The sequence below is a fragment of the Hypanus sabinus genome, chromosome 16 (genome assembly GCF_030144855.1).
Source record: "Hypanus sabinus isolate sHypSab1 chromosome 16, sHypSab1.hap1, whole genome shotgun sequence".
NCBI classification, from domain to species: Eukaryota; Metazoa; Chordata; class Chondrichthyes; order Myliobatiformes; family Dasyatidae; genus Hypanus; species Hypanus sabinus.
The window spans coordinates 32254891-32270491 of NC_082721.1; the positions used below are offsets into that span (position 1 = coordinate 32254891).

Consider the following 15601-nt stretch of genomic DNA (forward strand, 5'->3'; position numbering starts at 1 on the left):
ATGGCTTTGTTACCAAGTTTGCAGATGATACAAAGATTGGTGGAGAGGAAGGCAGTATTGAGGAATCCAGCTGGCTGCAGAAGGGCTTAGACAGATTAGAAGAATGGGCAGCAAGAAAGTGGCAAATGAAATGCAATGCTGGAAAATACATGGCCATGAAACTTGGTAGTAGAAATAAATGTGCGGACTATTTCCTAAGGGGAAAGAAAATCCAAAATTCTGAGATGCAAAGGTACTTGGGAGTCCTTGTGCAGATCACCCTAAAGGTTAACTTGCTGGTTGAGTCAGTGGTGAGGGAGGCAAATGCAATGTTAGCATTCATTTCAAGAGGTCTTGAATACAAGAACAGGGTTGTGATGCTGAGGCTTTGTAGGGTACTGGAGAGGTCCCATCTTGAGTAGTGTGAGCAGTTTTGGGCTCCTCATCTAAGAAAAGATGCGCTGGCATTGGTGAAAGTCCAGAGGCAGTTCACAAGGATGATTCAAGGAATGAAAGAGTTATCATACGAGGAACGTTTGATGGCTCTGGGTCTGTATGCGCTAGAATTTAGAAGGATGATGGAGATGTCATTGAAACCTTTCAAATGTTGAACAGCCTAGATAGAATAGATGTGGAAAGGGTGTTTCCCATGGTGGGGTAGTCTAGGACAAGAGGGCACAGCCACAGGATAGAAGGGCATCCATTTAAGATAGAGTTGCGGAGAAATTTCTTTAGTCAGAGTGTGGTGAACTTGAGGAATTTGTTACCTCAGGCAGCTGTGGAGGCCAGGTCATTGGGTGTATTTAAGGCAGAGATTGGCAGGTTCTTGATTGGACATGACATCAAAGGTTATGAGGAGAAGGCCGGGGAGTGGGGCTGAGGAGGGGAAAAAAAGGATCAGCCATGACTGAATGGTGGAACAGACCCTATGGGCCAAATGGCCTCATCCTGCTCCTCAGTCTTATGCTGTCTCACCACCTTGTGGATCTGGGAATGCTGGTTACTGTCTTGGTGAAATTGAGATGGCGATGGGTGTACGCAGAATGAAAGAGCAGTTAATTACAATTTTATTTGAAAATCAATTAGAATAAATGTAGAATGGTCCTCAGACCAATGGATTGCTTTGAATGAATAAAAGACACCTTGCACATGAGATAAAGAACAAGATGATGTGGGAAAAAATGGACATGAAAACATGGACATAGGCCCCTGAGCTTGTGCCTACTTGAATATATAATCAGACTTGAACCCAGCCAGGCCCAGCACTAACAATATCTTCCATAGCCGTTAGAGTAAGCCAATGATTAACCTGCAGTTGATCTTTAGAACACTGTGACAGAGAGCGCTTGGAGATGCAACTCCTTACTCACACACAAACTGCTGTCATTGCGCTGAATGTAAATATTGGCAGTTTGCTTTCCATTATTTTTGCTAAATTTTGTAGGTTTGATTTTTGACACACCTAATAAATACCCTTGCACTGAAGTGCTAAGCGATTCCAGCCAGCAGAAGAATCATCCCTCTCGTGCTTGTTGATCTTGTCACTTGAGATTCAGAGTCAGAGACCCTGCCACTTTGATCTGACCCACATCTTCATTAACCAGCTCCGACACTTGCCTTTATTGGATCTTGCTCATCCTTGCACAAGTTATCTGGTTAAATGGGGTGTACCTAGGGTTAGTGGGGCTGTGTGCCCCCTTGGACTTTGAGGGTAGGGCCTGTGGATGTACGTGTGGGGTTTGGAGAGTTAAGGTTGTGGAGTTTTGTGTGGTGAGGGTGTGGGGCTCTGGTGGATAGGGTAGTGCAGTGGCTGCAGGTTTGTGGGGATGCGTCCAGGGTTAATCAGGATGTGCCTTGGCTTAGCAGGAGTGTGTGCCCCCTTGGACCTTAGGATTAGGTTTGATGGTAGGACTGGTGGATGTATATGTGGGCCTGGGAGAGATATGGTTGTGCGGTGAGATATAAGGTGCTATGGCACATTGGGTAGCATAATGGAGCAACTTTAATCTGCCCATGCCTTTCATTATCATGGTCCGACACCACTTGGCTTAATGAACTGGGTGTGCACTGGGATACATCATCAGTAAGGCAACCTTTCCAGCCTTTAATCATTAAGTACCTTCTCCGAGGCGACCCAGCCAGGGTTGATCAGGCCCAGCTTGTGTTTATCCCATGGACCAAGATAGTGAGAGGCATGTAATTCTGAGGGTAATGATATTATAAACCTCATTACCTGGCATCTATATACCTGGGATTGCAGGGGTTAAATTGACAGTGTTTACTGGAGTTTCAGTATCACTCCACCCTATCACCGAATTTAGCGGTGACTGGCTTTCTGTGGACCCAGCTTGGGTTTAACTTGCTGGTTCTCTCTCACCTTTTGGGTTTCTCGGCATCTTTATTGGCATAACAAACACCAAATATTGTTCAAAAACAGAAAATACAAACGGTAATACTTAGAAAATCATAGTGGCTAGAATATAGTAGCAAGCCAGACTAGCATGGGCCAAGCTCTCATCTGATCATACACCCAACCCAACACTTACACTCTGTTTCATCAGGTACTGCCTATACCCATTTGGGCATTGTCCTCCCACATCTATTCACTTGAATTCAGTGTACACTTCTACCTTTACATGCACCCTATTTAAGCTGCTTGTACAAATGAACAGTATCTCTGCATCAGTCATGTTCAATAAGGAGCCTCTGACAGGAGCAGTTCTCCTGTCTCCATTCTAATCTCATTCTTGATTAGCAAATTAAAGGAAAATTCACAGTGTGCATAGGCTGTGGAAAGAAGTTAAATGGGTGGGTTAGGGACCACAAGTATTGGGGAGGAATTTAACCAAAAGGATTGGAATGTGAATAGCCTGGGGAAGAGATTAAATCGGGGAATGAAGGGATGGGATGTGGTAAACAGTTAATTGGCCACTGCCTGGATTGTGGAAGGAGAGTTTGAAAGTGCACAGCCTGAGGGAGAAGGTCAACTGCTGGGCAACCCTGAGAAGGAGTGGCAGTTACTGTATGTACTGAATGGTGTTTTTCTTCATCCAGATTAATTTTCATTTGACAACAAGGTGAGCAAGGAGACTCTGACCTATCTTCTGCATTCAGTGCGAGCCACAGCATCAATGCTGCGAATGGTTTTCCTTCACAAGATCTCCCTTATGCCGTGGATATCCTGCTTCTACTCTAGTTTTGAGGGCTCTGAGGAGCTTGAGGAGTCTGATATGGTGAATCACGTGGTCTCTACAGGGTAGGCGGGACATATGATGAAGGAGAAAATTCCCCATTGGCTGAAATCATTATTAGCACAATAACATGCCGTTGTTGTTAGAAGTTGGGCATCTCAGCTCCATGCCATCACTGGTTCATGTAAGGGGAACAAGCCATTTGTTATGTGTGACATTGGTTACATCCGTTAGTCTCACGAGACCATGGATCTGCACCTGCAATGGTTTCCAGGGCATAGGCCTGGGCAAGGTTGTATGGAAGACTGGCAGTTGCAAGTCTCCCCTCTCCACACCACCGATGTTGTCCAAGGGAAGGGCAATGTGTGACATTAATATTTCTATAAACCAGAGTGGGAATGGTGGACACAAGAACGAATTGAATTTGATTTCCTAGAGTTGTGCCAACTCAGAGAAAAACGAGGCCTTCAGCAGAAGAGGTCACAGTATTGCAGCATTTATCATTCAACGTGAAAATAAAATCCTTGGATCTGCAACAACTTTGGCTAGGCAATTAGATTGGAGGTTAAAATAATAGACCAGTAGTGACTAACACTTAGGGAGATAATTCATAACTCCCAGTGAAAACATACTCCAATAAGGAAGACAGACTCTGTGGAAAGGTGGAAATGCATGGAACCAATCATATTGAACCAAGAAGGTCAAAGAGGGCATTATGTTGAAAGTGACCTATACATAGGTAGCTAAATGTGTGTGTGTGTGTGTGTGTGTGTGTGTGTGTGTGTGTGTGTGTGCGCGCGCGCATGTGTGTGCGTGCCCTTAACTCCTGGTGGAGTTGTCGAGGCACCATCATGACAATCTTTTTGGTGATTGCTCATCGTACGGCGTGCCTTGGGCATCTGAAACTTGGCGGAGCCCATCCCTCTCCAGGTTTCTTTTAATGAGGTCGAGTTGCTAGCTTGACACTCAACCCGGGCACAGATGGAGAGCGTGTATGGGAGCCAACCGGATTCAAACTCGGGACCTCTCGCTCCAAAGTCCAGTGCTGATGCCACTACGCCACCAAACTTAGTGGTGGACCCAAATATTGGGACAATTTCAGAATCCAGCAGAAAATATATTAAAAAGGAGAAAATTAATTATGAGGGCAAAGTAGCAAAGAAAATCTAACAGCAAGATTGTCCTGTGGGAGGCATGTCTTATTCTGATTGTCGGTAGTCTTTTCTGTTCTGATTGGTTAGTTTAGAAACTGCAGCTGCTTTTTCCATTGGAGAGCTGCCTGCTGTCCAGTTTCAAATATCCTGGGTATATTGAAAACACACGTGGGAGGTTCTGCCACTCTTCCTTTGTTTAAAGCAAGGGTGCACATACCACTGGGAAGGTATGCTCTGCACACACTTTTAACTAAGTATGTTTGTTGAAGGTACATATATTTGTTGAATATTCAGCTTTGTAGTGTCTGTACTTCAGGGAACATGAATGGTTGAATTTTTACTGTTTGTAAGTAAATGATTAATATACCTTTTCAAAATAAGTGCATTTCCTGTCTCACTTGCTGAACCCATGAACCTGATTCAACATTACAAAGATATTTTTTCAGTATATGGGGAACACCACTACCCATATGTTTCTCCCTCAGATACACATCACTGTGTTCAGGCCCAGCTGTCAGAAGACTCTCTATTATGCCACCTACCAGGACTCCCTTTATCCAGTCAAACTTCACTGCCCCACTGCCATCTGCTGCTGGAATAATTGGCTCCCCTGTGGATGGACTTCCTTCTCCTTCTCCTCTGTTGGCAGCTCCTTCAATGAACAGTTCCTGTGAAGCACAAGAAAGGCATCATTTTGTGCATACATTTGTTGATTTTAAAATTCCACATGAACCTGGTAATGAACTATAGTTTCAGAGTCAGTCTTAATGTCCTGGAGCTGAATTGAGGTTTTACCAGTCATTTTTAATGTTTAAACTCAGACATTGAAATGTTTATCAGGCTTGCCAACCACCCCTCCTACGGAGCAAATTAAAGGGAAGCTTAGGGGCAGGTTTAAATCTGGCATGATTTGGGTTGGAATTTAGTGTCTCACAGTTCACCCAATTTGTTTTTCTGCATGCAGGGGGTGGGTGGTGGTTGGTGCTCTTGTTGTGTGACATCCATTGGGCTGATTTGTAAGTGCTTCTTTGTGCATGGGAGGGTGATCTTTTTTCTCTGAACTTCGATGATTTTCTTTGTTCATGGCTATCTGGAGAAGACAGATCTCAGAGTTGTATACTGTGTACATTCTATCATAATAAGTGAACCTTTTGAACATTTTTTTAGAGGTGTGCACAGAAAATAAATCTTGACTGTTGGAAGGGACACATTAAGCATTTTATACACATACATGTTCAATGCTTATTGAGCAAGCCAGTATACCTACTGCTCCTCATTCCCACTGCACATTCCCCTGCAAATGCAAGAGCCTGACTCACCGTTCCGGTCCTAGAATGGATAGTTCTCCAACTGCCTGAAACACAGTCCTCTCATTTTCAAAATGCTTCTTAAGGGTTTGTTTCTCCCTCTTAGAACAGTAAATGTGAAGTCATCAGAATTCTCCAAAATGGATTCTGAATTTAGATTGAAGATCCCCATTCACTGGCATCACAGTCTTGGTAGTAGTGAATGGCACTGGGCCCTGGTGTTTGACAGCCCTAATATTCAGATGTATTTTTCTTCTTAAAACATTTAGACTAAAGCAGCTGGTGCTGCCAGTGCATCTAATTACCTGCAGGCACTCCGTTTATGCTGCACTAATCCTGCTTCGTGCTAATCAGTGAGGAACGAGGGAACCATCCATCTGAATTAAACCAGCCTTGGAGACTGCACAGACCATGAGGAGGGATGGGGGAGGGAATGGGACAACTTGCAGCTCACAACATGAACAAACGTCAAGGGAGAAGGTAATCACATCAACAATTTCCATTTAAACTGGCTTCCAGCTTTTTGTGGAGATCAGCATTAGGAATGGAAACAGGAAGGAATTCATGGAAGTGCACAGATCATTCTTCCTGCATTGTGCAATACATCAGGGTTTTGTTGAGCAATTTTATAAGAAAGAAATTAGTTTTAGTTAGAGTCAGAATTATGATGTGAATCTTACCTTGCACGGAATCAACTTTCTTTAGCAACTTCATCACCAAGGAGTGACAAAATTAACATACGGTTTGGACATTGATGATCAGATTACTACTGGAACTGGAGAAGAACAGCCCATGAATGATCTCAGTGGAGTGCGATACCTTGTACTCGATGTCAGTAAGACTAAGGAATTGATTGTAGACTTCAGGAAGGGGAAAGTCGAGGGAACACACACCAGTACTCATCAAGGTGTTAGCAGCAGAAATGGTGAACAGTTTCGAGTTCCTGAGTGTCAACATCTCAGAAGATCTATCCTAGGCCCAACATGCTGATGGAATTATGAAGAAGGCACACCAGTGGTTATATCTCATTAAGAGTTTGAGGAGGTTTCTCTTGCAAATTTCTCTAGATGTACTGTGGAGTGCATTCTAATTGGTCGCATCACCATCTGCACAAGACTGGAAAAAGCTACAGAGGGTTGTAAGCTCAACCAGTTCCATCATGGATACTAGCCTCTCCAGCTGTGAGGGCATTACTGAAGACCTCACCACCCAAGGCATGCCCTCTTCTCATTACCACCATCAAAGAGGAGAGACAGAAGCCCGAAGATGCACAGACAGCATTTTAAGAACAGCTTCTTTCCCTTCGCCATCAGATTTCTGAACAGTCCATGAACACTACCTCATTTTTTTCTCTCTCTTTAGCGCTCTCTTTTGTATATATATATATAATTGTAATTTATAGTGTATTTTATGCATTGTGCTATACTGCCGGAAGGCTATCAAAGCTTGCAACATGATCTGGACGCTAGAAAGATGGGCTGAAATTAGCAGATGGAATTTAATGCAGACACGTGTGAGGTGTACACTTTGGGAGGACAAACTAGGGTAAGACTTACACAGCGAACATCTGGGAATACTGACCCATAATTTCATGAAAATAGCATCACAAGTAGATAGAGAGCTTTTGGCACATTGGCCTTCATAAATCAAAGAATTGAATACAGGAGTTGGAATGATATGTTGAGCTTGTACAAGATGTTGGTAAGACCAAATGTGGAATACTGTGTGCATTGCTGGTCACTCACCCGCAGGAAGGATATCAATAAGATTGAAAAAGCACAGAGAAAATTTACAAGGGTATTGCTGGGACTTGAGGACTGAGCTACGGAGAAAAGTTGAGTACGTTAGGACTTCATTCCCTGGAGTGTAGAAAAATGAGGGGAGTTTTGATGAAGGGATACAAAATTATGAGGGATATAGACAGGCTAAATGCAAGCAGGCTTTTCCCACTGAGGTTGAGTTAAACTAAAACTAGAGGTTATAAGTTAAGCATTCAGAGGAATCTGAGGGAGATCTTCTTCGCTCAGAAGGTGGCATGAGAGTGGAATGAGATGCCAGCAGAAGCACTGGATGCGTGATGAGAGAAGCTTGGCAAAGCACATGGATGGCAGGGGCAGGGAAGGCTATGGTCCAGACTAAGCAGAATGGTTTGGCACAGACTAGATGGGCTAAATAGCCTTTTCGGTGTTGTAGGTCTCTATGACACTAAAACAACAAATTCCATGACATATATCAGTCAGAGTAAACCTGATACCAAGATGACAGTAAAATCTAAAGATTTACAGCACCCTGAAGATCCAGAGAGATTCAGAACAGCCCCCTTCCATCTCTGCCTTTGCTATTCTTCTCTTTCAGTCCTTGCCATATTTGCACATGTGTGTTAAGGCCCCAACACCCATAGTTTCACATTCTGATCTTTTATTTCTTATTTATGTCAGTTCTTCGATTCCTCTTCCACAGTTCCTTTGGCATTACACATTCCAACTTCTGATCCAGTGGCAAGGAGTGTAATGTTATCCACAAGCATAGCAAAGTCTTGAAGCATCTGGGGCTAAAACTTTCTATAGCTCCCCAACCCCCCCCCCCTCCACACATCATTATCTCCATCACCTCTCCCCAATTCCTTCAGACCCTCCTGACCACTCCTCATCTGATTAAACCATTGATCCATAACATCCACGCCGTTTGTTCTCTCATTAACCTCCTCCTGTTTTATTCTTTATCATCCACAATCTCCAAGGTTTCAGAATCTCTTATTGTTTTGTCATCTATGTATCCTGAAGATTTAAAACATGGGCAACAAAAGGGAACTTAAAAAGGGAAGATAGACTGTGGCAATAGAAACAAGCAACAAATACAAGTCAGATCCTTAAAGCTTCAGCAAGCAGATATAAAAAGTGAAACCAAAGCAAGCAATAGTCTCTCGGGCAGGGGTTCCCAACATTTTTTATGCCATGGACAAATACCATTCAGCAAAGGGTCCATGGACCCAGGATAGAAACCCCTGCTCTAGGAGAAAGGGAATGAGGGGAATAATAATGAGAAATGGAAGAAGGTCTGAACAAGTACTTCGTATTTGCCTTCATAGTAGAAAACACAAAGAGCGTCCTAACCATGGGGAGAGGAAGAATTGAAGAATCTAAACAGTACAAGGCAAACTAATGGGAGTAAAGGCCAACTTTCTATGTTCTTAAAAGAAGTGGTTGCGTGGATAACGGATGCATTGCTTATGATCACCCAAAGTTCCCTAGGGGAACTAGCAGGATGTTGAGAAAATCATAATGGAAGCTTGAAAGCTGTGGTGGGTAAGCCATTGAATAGATTCAAAGCTAAAATAGACAAATTCAGTTCAGAGGGAGAAGGGATCAAAGGTCATGAGAACTACAAAAAATGTGGAATTGAGACCAACTATCTTACTGAGTAGTGGAGCAAACTTGAGGACCACAAGACTTACTTCTATCTCTTGTGTTCTTTATAGCCCACTACCAATGGATTAGATCAAAGTTCTGCAATCCTTTTCATCCAACTGGGAATAATTTAAGAGGAAGATGCAGCTCTAACAACAAGCCCATCCCTCATGGTTAGTGTTGAGCAGATCTTTGAATGCTAAAGAATAAGATGAAAGACTTGTAACTATTTCCCATTTATGACAAATCAGTCATCACTCTCATTTGGCTACTAAGTTACTCGCCATCATAGAGACCTGGATTCAATTACTTTGATTCACTCTGCAATATATCAAAACAAGAAATAGATGCAGCAAAGTCTACAGGACCCAGCTACATCCCAGCTCTGGTGCTTCCAATTGATATGTTCTTCACAACCAGCCAAGGCTCTGGCAATCAGTTCTTGTATGGTACAACAGTGGGATCTAACTGACAAAGAAGAAAAATTCTCCATGTATGTCCTTGTCACATAAAGCAGGAATGCATCCTTTATGGATAACTACCACCCATCTCAGTCTAACCTTATCTATCAGCAAAGTGATGGAAGGCACCATCAACATCAGCATCATCACCATCATCAGCAGCAGCATCAGCATCAGCATCACTAGCATCATCATCAGCAGCATCAGCATCATCATCAGCATCGTCATCAGTAATATCAAACTGCACTGGTGTAGCAATTGGAGTTTCATTAAGGCCACTCATCTCCAAATTTCATCTCACTCTTGATCCGAATGTGGACAAAGGAGTAGAATTCCAGAATTTGATGGAGTGAGATTTCCAGGAGTCCTGGTGAAATTAACTTCAACAGGAATTAAGGAGAGGATTCTGCAGTTGAGTTATACCTCACACAAAGGAATACTTTATGGTTATTGGAGGGAAATCATCTCAATCCCAGGATATGTTTATAGAAATTCCTCAGGACTGTGTCTGAAGTCCAAATTCTTACATTATTTTATGAATAGTCATCGGTCATAATATCAGAAATGGGGGCATTCACTGACAGATGCACAATGTAACTCCATTTGCAGATCTATAGATTATGAAGCAGCCTTTGCATGAATACAGCTTCATTAAACGTGGGAAGCATGGGTTCAACTTTGCAGAAACATTCTTAGATCAAATGTGCCAAGCAACTATTATCTCCAGTGAGAAGGAATCTAACCTCATGCCTTGGCATTCATAAAGGTCTCAGCATCATCACTGTCAAGGTTTCTGCCAACAATATCCATCAGATTATCACTGACATACAGTAAATACCATGTTCTTCCCTAGCCACTATCTACATGACACACGTCAGAAATGTAATAAAAGAGCCGAGATTTTTCTGGATATGTGCAATTCGAATAACAAGAGATGTTTAACATAATTCAGGACAACAAAGCTCACTTAATTGATACCCCCATCAACCAGATTAAGCATTCATTCTCTCCGCTACCAGCATACTACATACATTGCAGTTACTACCATGGAATGCTCTGGTAGCATCACAAAACCCATGAATGCCTCCAAGGACAAAAGTAACAGGCTCATAGGAACATCATCACCTGAAACTTGTCCTCTCCATCTCTATCTCCCTTCAAGAAGGTAGTGAGGACCTGAACTGGACCTTACACATAAATGCAATTACAAGGACAGGGCACTAGTCTCTTTACTTTCTTAAAAGGTTAAAGAGGTCCGTCATGTCACTGAACACTAACTACTTTGATGTACCATTGAACGGTTGCATCATGGTGTGGTATGGAAATCTGGAACCACAGGAATGCAAGAAGCTGCGAGGAGTAGAAGACTCAGCCCAATACATCACGGATGTATCCCTCTCCACCATCAGAAGTATCTACATGAGACGCTGCACCTAGGCATCAATATCCATCAAAGTTCCCCACCATTTGGGGCATAGCATCTTCTCTCAGCTACCATTGAACAGGAGGTACATAAACCTCAAGTCAGACACCAACAGGTTCAAGAACAATTACTTCATTTGTTTATATTCTGTTCTAATCATTTTCTTTCTTGTAAGAATTGTACATAGTTGTTTTGTTGTGAATATTATGTGCCTGATGCCACATCCCTGTCTATGATGCTGTTGCAGGTATAAACATACATTTAACGTTGTGTCTGTGCAGACATGCACTTGTGCATATAACAATAAATTTGACATGACTTTGGCTTTCTTGAATCAAGGCTGTCCTCCAGCTGACAGTACACCCGTAATGCTATTGGGAAAGGAGTTCCACAATTTAGACACAGGCCAATGGAGGAACAGGGAAATATTCACAAGATAGTAGGCAATTTGGAGGGAGGCCGAAGATGGCCACATTCCCATGCTCGGATTCCTCAGCGTTCCTGATGTTTGAGGTTGTGAGCTTGGGATGTGCTGTCAGAATGGCCCAGGTGAATAGCTGCAGTAGGTTTCACATTGTAACTGCTAGAGGTGGAGAGAGTGAATGTTTAGAAAGGTGTTCTTTCAACATTTGTGGATGTAAATCCTGAAGCTTCATGCTCAACAGCACTGTGGGAGCATATTCATGAGAACGAGTTTAAGAAAGCTCTCCCCTTTCTCAGGGGATGGGCAACAGATGCTGGCTTTGCCAGTGACCTTTCAATTCAGATTGTAGACCAGTGCTCTTAAAACATAAAAAAGGACTAGACTAGTCAGCCCATCATACCTGTTCTCCCATTAAATAAAGTTAACCAAAAATCTGCCAATTTCTGTCTTGAATATAGGGCTAGTTGGGTCTTCACAGCACCCTCAGGTCTAGAACTCCACACATTCACTGCCCATAGGGTGAAAAGCCTTTCTCATTCTGCCCAGAATAGGCAAAGACTTATTTTTAAATTGTGCTTTATGGTTCCAAGTACCCCAGCCAGATAAAACATATTCCCGTGTCTACCCCGCCAGGTCATAGACTAATACAGCAGATTGTAAGAGGCTGCAGGGTCTCCTTTTGTAGACCTAGCCAGTTCCATCGCGGGCACAACCCTCCCAACCATTGACAAAATCTTCCAGAGGCAATGCTCAAGAAGGCAGCATCCATTATGAAGGTTCATCAGCATCCATGGCATTCCCTGTTGTCACTAATCCATCCGGGAGGAGGTACTGGAGCCTGAAGGCCCACAGTCAATGTTTAAGGAAAAGCTTATTCTCCACCAGCAACAGATGTCTGAATGGTCCACTAACACTCCCTCACTATTTCTCTTTTGCACTATTTACTCCCTTGTTAATTGTAGCTTATTATAACTTTGGATGTCTTGCACCACACTGCTGCCACGACATATTTCACAATCTACTTCAGTGATCATAAACCTGATTCTGAACCAGGCCAAGTTACCCATGCCACTCACTAATCTAGTCCCATTTGCTCACATTTGGCTGAAATATATTCAGGAAGGAGGGTGCTCATCTACTTCCCCTTCCATGATGCTGATTGATTCTATTTCCATCCTTTCTACAGAGGATTCAATGCCCCCAAGTAAAAATTATTTTCCTCAAATTTGTCTTCCACCACTCCACATCTGTGACTTGGTTCTTGGTTGGCCAACTCTCACAATGAGGAAAGGAGACCCAAAAGAGTTTGTAAATTCTGTACGGATTTAGTGTGTCCATTTGTGGGTCATTCATAAAAAATAACCACCAAGAATTCCATAGTCATACAGTTTGGGAACATATATTGTTTCAATGATGTCAAAATGGTTGTTGTGACATGTCCACTGTGGTAGTGCTCGTCACTCTCACTTTCAGCTCCCACCGCTGGCTAGCAGTCTTACGAAAGGGAGGGCTGAATGTGTAAGTCTCTCCTTGCCAGTGCATAGCCTCTCCAACAGCAAGCCTCATGTAGTGCCTCCTCAAAGGCGCCACATGGGAACTGAACTCTTCTCGGAGTCAGGCTGAACTACAGAGGATGGGGAGGAGGTCTGGCCCCTGCACACATTGCATATAGGCCCACCAGCGTGTGGACAAGCCCTGGTGCTCATGAACCAGGTCCCCGGCTATGGGTAACTAGCCCAACTGCCTGAGGCAGCCTCAGGAAAGATGAAGGCTATGGGAGTAAAACCCAGACAGCAAATCCGGAGTGGAGCCCTTAAGGCGGCTGGACATAATTGAACAACCTTCCAACAGCACCTTCAGCCAAACTGGTGCCAAACATATTGGTTCATAAGCTTTCCTTTCAACTGTACTGGTGAGGCAGAGAGGGGGATCTTGACGACTGGGGCATCTCAGGATCTCTGTACCTTCCGACCAGGCTTGTGATGATGGTCATCATCACCCATTGTCCTTTGATAAAGACAGATGCCAACAACAATAAAAACTGTTTCAATGAGATTACTTCATTCTTCTAAACTCCAAGATCCCAGCCTATTTAACTTTTCCTTGCAGGACTAGCTCCCCATTCCTATACACTTTCTCTTCTTTTACAGATGTTGACTTTCACCGGGATAGGGTATGATGCAGATGAGGTGCCTGCCTGATCTCACCACCCTTGCCCTGGGGTTGACAAGGGAAAGGGGCTGGAGGGGGACAGCAGGACCCCACACTTAAGCTTCTCCCTATCCACACCAAAACACCTCCCACAAGGAATCCTTGCAAAGAGACCAGAGGTGAAAACATCCTAGTCCCACCCAGTAGATACGAAGCTAATTAAAGTGTTCTGGCCGAGATCACCAAATCAATGGTCAGTGGTGAAACCAGGGATTAGGCTCCTGTGTGGCTCAATTAGCTCTCTTTCCGTCAGGTGAGAGGAGAATGGAGGATGCTTTGTCAAGGGACAACGTCTTTTTAAAAACACAAATGTGGAATGAGCTGCCAGAAGAACTGATTGAGGCAAGTATAATAACAAGTTTCAGAAAACAGTCAACAGGTACATGGGTTCGAAAGGTTCAGAAGGTTATGGGCCAGATGCAGGCAAATTGGATTCGCTTGGATGGGCACCTTGGTTTGCATGGACCAGTTAGGCTAAAAGGCCTGTTTCTGTGCTGTATGACTCCATGCCTTTTTCCCTCCCTCTCCTCCCCCCCCCCCCGACCTGTTGTCCTTTGGATTACAATTGATCTCCTCCCCCTGTTTTGAACACATGTACGACTGGCCACCTCCATTCAAACAGGCTAAGCAGCTCGCTTGTGTTCAGCAACACAGAGCACCACATTTGTATGAAAAGTTCACACCGGTTGCTCCTCAAGTGGGGCAGGACTATATAACAAAGGAAGACGGACTCTGATCTAAAGGACTGTCGAAGGCCAAGTCCCTAAGCCCCAGCCTGTGGGATCTTGCTCTGCACTGGTTTCCTGCTCACAGTGCCAGAGACCCGGGTTCAGTCCTGAGCACAGGGGACGTCTGGGTGAAGTCTGTACATTCTTCCTGTAACTGTATGGGTTTCCTCCAGGTGCTGCAATTTCCTCCCACATCCCAGAGACTGATAGATCAATTGGCTACCATAAATTAACCTTGGCATGCAGGTGAGTGGAAGAACTTGGAAATGTTGATGGGAATATGGGAGAATGAAATGTGGGATTAGCACAGCATTAGTTCAGAGGTGTTGTTGGTAATTGATGCAGAGCCAGGGGTTCTAAGGACCCGTTTCTGTGCTAAATCTCTTTTGTGAATCTAACTGCTTACCTTCTCCAGTTCATCGTGCAGTTGGGCCAGGCTGGGTCTTAGCAGCTTCTCGCCGACGCCGGTAACTGTATTGCTGTAGAAGTCTATCCTTGGCACCACGTCGATAGTGTTGTGACCAAAGGTCCTGCTGTAGCAGGTGCTGGAGTGGGTATTGAGGTGCCCTAAGCTCCCATCACTGTGCAGGGTGTCTCCGTTTGGCCAGATGTCATCCTGTCCCTGGTCACACGAACTCAGGAAATTTGCACCAAACCTATCCTTAGATCCCACATTCGGGAAGGCATTAGGATAGTCCTGGAAGAGAGCGGTTTCCTTCACCATGTCTACCTGGAACCTGCTCAGCATTTTCCCACTGACCTCTGCTCCAATTTACGCATCAGCCAGTCTCTCACGCTGCATCAAAACCCCCAGCAAAGGGATCAGTTTCCATCTCACAGAGTTTCAGCTGCCCGGCCTCCCTGCTGCCTCCGCCATGGATCTGAATCCTCGCACAGTAACTAATGTCAAGCTGCACCAGCAGGGTTTCAAAGCTCCCTGCTGAATGGCATTTCAAACAAACCATTAACACAATTCCTCTCTCCATCTCTTCTGTTCTTAAACGCCAGATGGGTTCAATTAGTTCTAAAGGGAGTTGATAAATCTCAAACCAAATTCTTGTTGGTTAGCTGGTATTAAGTGACAGGGTACGTAGCTAATTGCAGGTCAAATCCTCCACACCTGATCTTATTGGGTAAAGAGATTGCATTAAACTTGGGAGATGACCAGCCCCTAATCTCCCACAGGGCAGATTACTGCTGTGATATGCCAATGACAACATTGTTTAATTTAAATTCCAGCCCAGCATGTGCATAACTGTTTATTTAACAGCTTGAAACAGAGAGGCTGAGGGTGACCTGGCAAAAGTATTCAAAAT

General features: G+C 43.9%; 1 protein-coding gene across 1 annotated transcript in view; it reads right to left on the reverse strand.

Annotated features, from left to right (window-relative positions):
* LOC132406188 (solute carrier family 12 member 2-like) overlaps positions 1-14802 on the reverse strand; it is a 75846-nt gene extending 61044 nt beyond the window's left edge. The window contains exons 1-2 of the mRNA XM_059991506.1: positions 14692-14802; positions 4867-4992 (exon numbers count right to left, since the gene is read on the reverse strand). The gene's annotated coding sequence lies outside the window, so the exon portion shown is untranslated. The remainder of the gene's footprint in view (positions 1-4866; positions 4993-14691) is intronic.
* Between the last annotated feature and the right edge of the window lie 799 nt (positions 14803-15601).